Source organism: Tachyglossus aculeatus, assembly GCF_015852505.1.
Source record: "Tachyglossus aculeatus isolate mTacAcu1 chromosome 12 unlocalized genomic scaffold, mTacAcu1.pri SUPER_6_unloc_3, whole genome shotgun sequence".
In the NCBI taxonomy this organism is placed as follows: Eukaryota; Metazoa; Chordata; class Mammalia; order Monotremata; family Tachyglossidae; genus Tachyglossus; species Tachyglossus aculeatus.
Genome location: NW_024044830.1, coordinates 4494497 through 4505644, shown reverse-complemented (window position 1 = coordinate 4505644; position 11148 = coordinate 4494497). Strand labels below are relative to the sequence as shown.

Below are 11148 nucleotides of genomic sequence, written 5' to 3'. Positions count from 1 at the left end.
GTAGGGAGGGCCCCGTTATCCCCCCAATCTAGAGCCCCTGACCAATGGAGATGTCACCAAAGGTGGCCCCCTCCCAAGGGGAGAGAGAAAGAGAGAGAGAGAAGAGAGACAGACAGAGAGAAGAGAGAGACACAGAAAGAGAACGGAGAGACAGACAGAAAGAAGAGAAAGACAGAAAGACAGAGATACGGAGAGAAGAGAGGGAAACAGAGCTAGAGAGAGACAGAGAGACTGTTCCACAGGGTTGTGAGTCGGGGAGGTAGTGGGGCCCAGCCCCACCCATAGCACAGGGCAAGAACCAGGGCAGGGCTCCAGGTACTATCCCAAGCCCTTGGTACATTTGCTGTCTTGTGCTGTCAAGTCCTCTCCGACGCACAGCGACACCATGGACGTATCTCTCCCAGAACGTCCCACTTGCATCTGCCATCATTTTGGTAGTGTATCCAGATTGTTTTCTCGGTAAAAATGTGGAAGTGGTTTCCCATTGTCACCTTTTGCACAGTAAACCTGAGTCTCTGCCCTCAACTCTCTCTCCTGCCGCTGGTGCCCAGCACAGGAGAGTTTTGACTTGTAGCAGATTCCCTTCCACTTGCTAGCCACAGCCAAAGCTAGGAATGGAATGGGTAGGCCTCTGCTTGATCTCCCTCTGGTAATCGAGACTAGTAGAGTACTGGAAACTCTCCAGGCATGACCCTGCGAGGGGCCTTACTACAGTGCTCTCCACATAATAAGTGCTCAATAATTGCCCGATAAGAGGAAATAGAAATTCCTCTTTGTTTAAGCCAAGCGGCTCCGGGCCGCTTGGCCCAACTCTGGTCTCAAATTCTGCCCTCTCCCTGACTTTCCCATCACTGTAGACAGCACTACCATCCTTCCTGTCCCACAACCCCGCAACCTTGGTGTCATTCTCGACTCCGCTCTCTCATTCACCCCTCACATCCAATCCGTCGCCAAAACCTGCCGGTCTCACCTCCGCAACATCACCAAGACCCGCCCTTTCCTCTCCATCCAAACAGCTACCCTGCTGGTTCAGTCTCTCATCCTATCCCGACTGGATTACTGAATCAGCCTCCTCTCTGATCTCCCATCCTCCTGTCTCTCCACAGTTCAGTCTATACTTCACGCTGCTGCCTGGATCATCTTTGTGCAGAAACACTCTGGGCATGTTACTTCCCTCCTCCAAAATCTCCAGTGGCTACCAGTCAACCTATGCATCAGGCAAAAACTCCTCACTCTCGGCTTCAAGGCTCTCCATCACCTCGCCCCCTCCTACCTCACCACACTTCTTTCCTTCTACAGCCCAGCCCGCACCATCTGCACCCCTGCCACTAACCTCCTCACTGTGCCTAGTTCTTGCCTGCCCCGCCATTGATCCACATCCTCCCCCTGGCCTGGAATGCCCTCCCTCCGCACATCTGCCAGGCTAGCTCTCTTCCTCCCTTCAAAGCCCTACTGAGAGCTCACCTCCTCTAGGAGGTCTTCCCAGACTGAGCCCCCTCCTTCCTCTCCCCCTCCCCATCCCCCCCGCCTTACCTCTTTCCCCTCCCCACAGCACCTGTATATGTTTGTACAGATTTATTACTGTATTTATTTTACTTGTACATATTTACTATTCTATTTATTTTATTTTGTTAATATGTTTTGTTTTGTTGTCTGTCTCCCCCGTCTAGACTGTGAGCCCGTTGTTGGGTAGGGTCTGTCTCTATATGTTGCCAACTTATACTTCCCAAGCGCTTGGTGCATTGCTCTGCACACAGTAAGCATTCAATAAATACGATTGAATGAATGAAATGGTCTCAGAGCCCGACAGGCTTCCCACAGACCACAGGGAGCATGCCACCCCTGGGTCCTGGGCCGTGTTTTGGGGGAGGGGGAAGAGGGGGCAGAAGGAGAGCACTGGTTCCCCTAGAGCTGTTTGGGCTGGACATCCAGAGTATAGGATAGTGGATAGATCCCAGGCCTGGGAGTCAAAAGGTCACGGGTTCCAATCCTGGCTCCACCACATGTCTACTGTGAGACCTTAAGCAAGTCACTTCACTTCTCTGTGACTCAGTTCCCTCATCTGTAAAATGGGCGTTAGGGCTGTGAGCCTCATTTGGGACATGGTCTCTGTCCAACCCCATAATCCTGTATCTACCCCAGTGCTTAGAACAGTGCTTGGCACATTGTAAATGGTTGATAGATACTGCAGTTATTATTATTATTATTATTATTATTATTATTATTATTATTATTGTTATTATTATTATAATCACCTTCATGGTTGCCTTGGCAGAAAATATGGCAAGAATAAATCTATAGGTTTGAAACTCCAGTTACACTTATTTTAGAAATGGACAAGCTGGAAGGTTTCAAAGACCCCCTAAATGTGGAGGGAATCTCCCACTAAAAAATCTAGTTGGACCCACCTAGGGGCTCAGACACTAGGCACTTTAGTAGAATTACAGATCAAAGACAGTTATAACAACTGAGTGCTGAGACCACGCCTATCGATAACCCGGGAAACCTTTGGGACAAGGACAGATTGAATCAAACACCACAGAGGTCAAGCCTTGGCATTTTATAGTATATGGAAAATGCCAATGTAAGTATTACAGAAGCAGCATGGCCTAATGGATAGAGCCAGGGCCTGGAAGTTAGAAGGACCTGGGCTCTAATCCTGCCACTTGCCTACTGTGTGACCTTGGGCAAGTCACTTCACTTTTCAGTGCCTCACTTCCCACATCTGTAAAATTGGGGTTGAGACTGTGAGCCCTAGATGGGACAGAGACTGTGTCCAATCTGATTAGCTGGTATCTACCCCAAGTGCTAAGTACAGTGCCTGGAACATAGTAAGTGCTTAACAAATGCTAAAAAAATTAAAATTCTGAATTGGTTCACTGAAGCAGACCCTTCCTTTCTGTAGAATGATTCCTTATCCACCACTCCTCCTTGCTTGTGTATCACTTCATGCAACGTTAAAGGGATTTTTTCATTCATTCATTCAGTTGTATTTATTGAACGTTTATTTTGTGCAGAGCAGTGTACAAAGCGCTTGGGAGAGTAAGAAAGAACAATAAACAGATATGTTCCCTGGCCACAATGAGCTTACAGTCTAGAGACAACGAGCTCTTGTAGGAATTCTTAACTTCCTAGACTGTTCCGGAAAAGGGATGGGATTCCTGACAGGGAGGGGTATACCTACCTCTACTGGCCTCTTCCAATCCTACTGCGGTGGCCTCTGACTTATTTTATCTTTCACTGCGTCCGTCCCTCCGTCCTGCCGCCGGTTTTCCCCCCACAGTGTTTCTCGGATCTGCCCCTTTCCTCCCTACACTTTATCCACGCCCGGGGATTCAAACTCTCATCACCTCCCACCTGGACTCTCGGATGAGTCTCCTTACCGGTCTTCTGGCCCCTGTCCTCTTATCATCTCAGCTCGTCCTGCATTCTAGCGCCCAGGTCATCTTCTGAAAACATCAATCGATCCATCAATCATTGGTATTTATCAAGTGCTTAATGCATGCAGAGCGCTGTACATAGCGCTTGACAATACAACAGAGTTGGTAGACACGTTTCCCCTTCTACCTCGCTAGTCTCCTACTCACTTTGCCACGTTCCCACGACAACCCAGCCCACACTCTTCGCTCCTCCGGTGCTAACCTTTTCACCGTGACTCGATTTCGTCTCTGTCGCCGCCGAGCTCTCGCCCACATCCTGCCTCTGACCTGTAACGTCCTCCTTCCTCATATCTGAGAGACAATCACTCTTCCCCCACTTCAAAACTTCACCGAAGACACGTCTCCTCTAAGAGGCCTTCCAGACTAGGCCCTCCTTTCCTCTTCTCCCACTTCCTTCTGCATTCCCCTGACTTGGTCCCTTTATTCATCCCCCACTCCCGGCCCCACAGCACGATGTCCATATCTGTGATTTATTAATGTATTTATTCATATTGATATCTTTTTCCGCCTCTAGAGTGTAAGCTCACTGTGGGTAGGGAATGTATCTGTCTATTGTCATATTGTACTCCCTCAGGGGCTTAGTACAGTGCTCTGAACATAGGAAGCGCTCAATAAACGCTCAATAAACATGACTAACTCTACGTTCTTTGAGGGCAGGGAACGTATCCTCCAACTCTGTTATCCTATTACACTGTAAGTGCTCAATAAATACGATTCAATGATTCCCTCCCACAGTAAACCTGAAGTCTGAAAACATCATTTAAAATATATTCTCCCCCCTCCTCCGGTTACCCATTTCTCTCCACATGGAACAGATCCCCTAACCATTAGAAGCAAGACTTTCCATCAACTCCCTCTTTACTTTTTCCCTCTCTTCTCCCACTTTACCCCAATTTGTACACTTGGCTCCTCCCAAGCCAACATGGCCTAGAGGCTAGAACAAGGACCTGGGAACTAGAAGGACTTAGGTTCTAATCGCAGATCTGCCACTCGTCTGCTGTGTGACCTTGGGTGAATCATTTAACCTCTATATTAAGTGCCTTAGTCACCTCCTCTGTAAAATGGGGATTAACAGTGTGAGCCCCATGTAGGATAGGGACTGTGTCCAACCTGATTAACTTGATTCTACTCCAACACTTGGAACAGTACTTCACACTGTTCCACATTTCACACTTCACACACAGTATGTGCTTAACAAGTACTATTATCATGATGATGATGATGATGATGATGGTGATGATGATGATGAAAATCTCACCCCCACTGCACGAACCCTGTCACATTACCGCCTGGTCGGAATGCATTCATTCATTCAATCGTTTCTATTGAAAGCTCACCGTGTGCAGAGCACTGTGTTAAATGCTTAGAAGAGTACAATGGAATGGTAATGCAAACACATTCCTTGCCCACAGCGGAGGTAGAAGGCACAGGGCTGGGTAAACACGTGCCTGTCCCGATGAACTTCTGCTCTCTGGTGCGTGGGTGGACGACCCACCGTGATTTGGGTGGGACGACTCCCTTCTCTGACGTGTAGGCAAGTGAAAGAGTAACCTGGCCCAAGTCCGAGTTAGACACGGAACGATGTTTCCCCATGTCTCTGCTGCTTGTAATCTGTGAGCCACCCCCTTCCCCCTCCAAATCCACCCACACCCTCCCAGGCATGCCCAGTCAGGCAGGCAGATATTCACATACTAGCGGGCGCCCACACGTACACCCTCCCACACAAGAACACACAAATAATAATGATAATTGTGGTGTTTGTTAAATGCTTACTCTGTACCCTGAACTGTTTTAAGTGCTGGGTTAGATAAGAGATCATCAGGTCCCACGAGGGGCTCCCACTCTGAGGATAAGGGAGAACAGGGATTGAATCCCCATTGTGCAGATGAGGGAATCGAGGCCCAGAGAAGTGAAGTGACTTGCCCAAGGTCACACAGCAGGCATAATAATAATAATAATAATAATAATAATAATAATAATAATAATAGTATTTGTTAAGGGCTTACCATGTGCCAGGCACTGTGCTACTTGATGGGGATGCAAGCAAATCGAGTTGAACACAGTCCCTGTACCTTGTGGGGCTCACAGTCTAAATCCCCATTTTACAGATGAGGGAACTGAGGCCCAGAGAATTGAAGTGACTTGCCCAAGGTCACCCGGCGGACAAGTGATGGAGTCAGGATTAGAAGGTTCCGACTCCCAGGCCCATGCTCTATCTTCTATACCATGCGGAACCCGGATGAGAACCCAAGTCCTGTGACTTTCAGGCCTGTGCTCTTTCCACTAGGCCAAGAGTCAATCAATCAATCAATCAATCAATCAATCCATCATATTTATTGAGTGCTTACTGGTTGCACTTGGGATGCCTCAGGACTCCCTACTCTAGACTGTAAGCTCATTATGGGAAGGGGTCTGCTAATTCTGTTAGATTGTCTTCTCCCAAGTGTTACAGACAGTGTTCTGCACATAGTCAGGACTCAACAGACACCACTGATTGGTTGAGAGATTGACTCTTTGCCTGCAGTGCAGTTGTCTGTCAATCAGGCAAGGGGAGAGTCAGGGGGCAGGTTTTATGCCGAGACCACAAAGTCACTTCAGTCAATCACGGTATTTACTGAGCGTTTACTACGTGCAGAACACTGCACTGAGCGCTTGGGCGAGAACTAGCGGACACATTCCTTGCCGATAATGACCTTCCGGTGTGGTACATATCAATTAATGGTGTTTACTCTGTGCTTTCTTTGAGCAAAACACTGTAACTATGCACTTAGGAGGGTATAATGCAGTTGGTAGATACACTTGTTGTGAAGGATGATAATAATAATAATAACAATGATAATAGTAATCGATGTGCATTTGAAAATCCCTTTTGGTAATACGAAGTTGGTTGATATCTTTCAAAAGGCCCGGCCCTGTTTGAAGAGCTTTCCTGGAGATCCTCGTCTGGGCAGAGGATGGAAGCAAATAGCTGATGCTAAGGTCAGGCTACAGAAATGAGTCATGAGCCTTCTCATTCTGTTTTTTTTTTCTTATGGTATTTGTGAAGTAACTACTATGGGCCTACTACTGTTCTAAGCGATGGGGTACAGCTAATCAGTTTGGACACAGCCCATGTCCCACAGGGGCTCACAGATTGAGATTAAGATTACAGATGAAGGATCTGAGGCCCTGAGAGGTGATGTGACTTGCCCAAGGTCACACAGCAGGCTACGAAGCAGAGTGATCTAGTGGAAAGAACACAGGCCTGGGAAACGAGACCTTGGTTTGAATCCCAGCTCTGACACTTTTCTGCTGCTCAGTTTCCTCATCTAAAATGGGAATTGATACCTGTTCTGCCTCCTACTTAGACTGTGACCCCATGTGGGATACGGACCGTGTCCGACCTGATGAACCTATACCTACCCCAGTGCTTAGAACAATGTTTGGCACCTAGTAAGCGCTTAACAAGTACGATAATTATTGTAACCATAACAAGGACCATATTTATTACATGTGGCAGCTGGTACGAGACCCCAGGTCCTCTAGACTGTCAGCTTGGGGGCAGGGAATGTGCCTGTTGAGGGTCCTATTGTACTATTCGAAGCACTTAGTACAGGGCTCTGCACACAGTAGGCATTCAGGAAATATGGCTAAATGAATTCTGACATTCCACGTTCCCTAACTGTGAAGTGCGGGTGTTTTTAAGGTGCTTTTTTTCAGAATTCATTTCTTTTGGATGAGTGAAATCGGCTGAAGGAAGAAGCGCGTGTTCTGCCATTTTTTTGGGGAAAAGAACCCCCCAAAACAGACTTAGATTCAATCTACCCGACAAAGCAGTACCTGCGATCCTGGCAGGGGAGCCACCACTGACCTTTCTAGAGAAGACCGTGGATGCCAAACTGGGAGCTCTGGGTTCAGGCCGGATGCCACTTGTCCGGTTGCCAGCCCACTAGGAGGTCGCTCCATTGGGGCGGGAGACTCCGGCCCAAGGAGGCCCCAGGAAGTGGGGAGACCCTGACAATGCAGCTGAAGCCTCTCCGCTGGTTCGGAAGACGAGGTTGTGTGGAGGCAATTCTGCTGGATTCCTGAGGATGCGGGGGCCGGTGGCTCGGTCAGCTTCTTCACCTTATGTGACACCTCTATGGGCTCCGCCGCTGGTTAATAGAAAGAGAGAGAGCAACTGCAGAGCAGAGACAAAATCTCTGTTCCAGGAACCACAGCCCTGGGAAATTCAATCTACTAGATCTTAGACTCCTTAACCTCCTTATGCCTTTTTCTGTAAGGGCTTAGTACAGTTGTTTATACACAGTAAGTGCTCAATAAATACGATTGAATGAATGAATGAATGAACCCCATCTCCACCCCACAACACTGTGGATGGAGAGTGTGTCTGCTAATTCCCTTCTATTGTCCTCTCCCAAGTGCTGGTACAGTGTTGTGCACCCAGTAAGCGCTCAATAAACACCACCAACTGATCGATCGATTGATGGATTGACTACCGGACGCCTCTGGTCCACTGGCAGGCCCCCTGATCCCGGGGTCCGTATTTAATAATAATGATGGCTTTTATTAAGTGCTTACTATGAGTAAAGCAGGTAATGGAGTGAGCATGGGCCTGAGAGTCAGAAGGTCATGGGTTCTAATCCTGCCTCTGCCACTTCTATGCTGTGTGACCTTGGGCAAGTCACTTCACTTCTCTGTGCCTCGGTTCCCTCGTCTGGGAAATAGCTCATTCATTCATTGATTCAATCGTATTTATTGAGTGCTTACCATGTGCAGAGCACTGTACTAAGCGCTTGGAAAATGCAATTCAGCAACAGATAGAGACAATCCCTACCCAACAGCGGGCTCACAGTCTAGAAGGGAGAGACAGACAACAAAACAAAACAAGTTAGACAGGCCTCAACAGCATCAAAATAGATAAATAAAATTACAGATCTATGCATATCATTAATAAAATAAATAAAATAATAAATATGTACAAATATACACAAGTGCTGTGGGGCGGGGAAGGGGGGTAGAGCAGAAGGAGAAGCACCTGTATATATGTATATCACCTGTATATATGTATATATGTTTGTACATATTTATTACTCTATTTATTTATTTATTTATTTTACTTGTACATATCTATTCTATTTATTTTATTTTGTTAGTATGTTTGGTTTTGTTCTCTGTCTTCCCCTTTTAGACTGTGAGCCCACTGTTGGGTAGGGACTGTCTCTATATGTTGCCAATTTGTACTTCCCAAGCGCTTAGTACAGTGCTCTGCATATAGTAAGCTCTCAATAAATACGATTGGTGATGATGAAGGAGGGAGTAGGGGCAATGGGGAGGGGAGGAGGATCAGAGGAAAAGGGGGGGGCTCAGTCTGGGGAGGGGAGGAGGATCAGAGGAAACGGGGGGGCTCAGTCTGGGAAGGCCTCCTGGAGGAGGTGGGCTGTCAGTAGAGCTTTGAAGGGGGAAAAAGAGCTAGTTTGGTGGATGTGAGGAGGGAGGGCATTCCAGGCCAGAGGTAGGACGTGGGCCAGGGATCGACGGCGGAACAGGCAAGACCGAGGCCCAATGAGGAGGTTAGCAGCAGTGGAGCGGAATGTGTGGGCTGGGCTGCAGGGGAAGCAGCGTGGCTCAATGGAAAGAGCGAGGGCCTGGGAGTCAGAGGTCATGGATTCGAATCCCGGCTCTGCTACTTGTCAGCTGTGTGACCTTGGGCAAGCCACATAACTTCTCTGTGCCTCAGTTACCTCATCTATAAAATGGGGATTGAGACTGTGAGCCCCAAGTGGGGCAACCTGATCACCTTGTAGCTCCCCCCCGCTCTTAGAGCAGTGTTTTGCACATAGTAAGCGCTTAACAAATACCACCACCATTATTATTATTAATTTTAGAAGGAGAGAAGGGAGGTGAGGTAGGAGGGGGCAAGGGGATGGAGAGCTTCGAAGCCAATTGTGAGGATTTTTTGCTTCATGCAAAGATTGATAGGCAACCACTGGAGATTTTTGAGGAGCGGGGTGACACGCCCAGAGTGTGATTGAGAATGTGAGCCCCACCTGGGACGGGGACTCTGTCCAACCCGATTTGCGTGTATCCACCCCAGCGCTTAGGGATAGCGGTAGCTGGGAGAGGAAGTAGGGTTAGTGGAGGGAGGAGATGGGGAAGGAGAAAGTGGGGGAAAGGAGGCAGAGGTACCAGGGAAATAAATGGGTGAAAGACGAAGTGGGGGGAAAGGGCTAAGAATAAGAGGGGGAGGGGGAAGGAGGAGATTGAGGAGAAGAAGGTGAGGGGAAGAGGGGTGTGAGCCCATTGTTGGGTAAGGATTGTCTCTATCTCTTGCCAAATTGTACTTTCCAAGCGCTTAGTACAGTGCTCTGCACACAGTAAGCGCTCAATAAATACGATTGAATGAATGAATGAAAGGGGTGGAGAAGTTATTATTCATTCCCTCATTCAATTGCATTTATCAAGCGTTAACTGTGTGTCGAGCACCGTACTAAGTGCTTGAGAAGAATACAATAAAACAAGGCACAGACACATTCCCTGCCCACTGCTGACAGTTTAGAGGGGGAGACAAGCATTAATGGAAATAAATAAGGAGAGAAGATCGGGAAGAAGATTGGGGTTGGGGGGAAGGGCTAGGGGTTGCAGGGAAAGAGATGGGGAATGAGGAAGTGGGGGAAGGGCTAGGGGCTGTGGCGGGGAGGAGACTGAGGGAAAAGGAGGGGGTTAGAGGTAGGGATAGCAGGGGAGGTGATGGGGGAGGGAGTGGTAGTGGGAACAGGTAGAGGTAGTAGCGGGGAGGAAATTGAGGGAGAAGGAGGTGAGGGAGGGAGGTAGGGGGGAGATGGGGAGGTAGAGGTCGGGAAAGAAAGAAGTGGGAAGAAAGGGCTGGGGGTAGTGGAGGAAGGAGAATGAGAGAGAAGGAGATGAGGAGGAGATGGGGAGGCAGAAGCGGTGGAAGTGGGTAGGGGTACCTGGGGGAAGGAGAAAGGGGAGAAAGAGGAGGAGGAATGAGTTATGGGTAATAATGATGATGATGATAAAAATGACGGTATTCGTTAAGTGCTTACTATGCGCCAGGCACTGTACTAAGCGCCCGGCTCCACCAATTGTCAGCTGTATGACTTTAGGCAAGTCACTTCACTTCTCAGTTGCCTCATCTGTAAAACGGGGATTAAGACTGTGAGCACCCCGTGGGACAACCTGATCACCTTGTAACCTCCCCAGCGCTTAGAACAGTGCTTTGCACATAGAAACCGCTTAATAAATGCCATCATAATAATAATTATTATTATAATAAGCAAATCAGGTCGAACACAGTCCCTGTCTCATGTGAGGCTCACAGTCTCAATAGCGCTTGCTAAACACAGAGTAATCGCTTACCAAATACAATCCTCATTATTTTGCCCATGAGATAACTGAGGCGCAGAGAAACAAAGTGACTTGGAAAGAAGGTTATGGGAGTGGAGGGGGGAGATTGGGGGGAGAAGGAGGCGGGGGAAGGAAGCGGGGAGAAAAGACGGATGGGGCGGGAGGAGGCAGAGAAAGTGGTGGGGGCGGGGAAGGGGATGTCCCTCTTCCTCCCTTCCTCCCCCGGGCCCGGTCTCAGGAACAGAAGCGGGGAAGTGAGGAGGGGATCGGGAGAGGAGGAGCCTGCTGACCTCTTTCTCTTCCATGGGGATTGGGAAGGTGGGCCGGGCGGCCAGCCTCGGAGGGACAGAGCAGCAGGCGG

At 48.5% G+C, this 11148-nt stretch overlaps 1 non-coding gene across 1 annotated transcript; it reads right to left on the bottom strand.

The window, feature by feature from the left end:
* Positions 1–566: 566 nt before the first annotated feature.
* LOC119921621 lies at positions 567–703 on the bottom strand. Its single transcript, XR_005448567.1, has one exon. It is a non-coding gene; the product is annotated as a small nucleolar RNA SNORA7 (small nucleolar RNA).
* Positions 704–11148: the final 10445 nt, after the last annotated feature.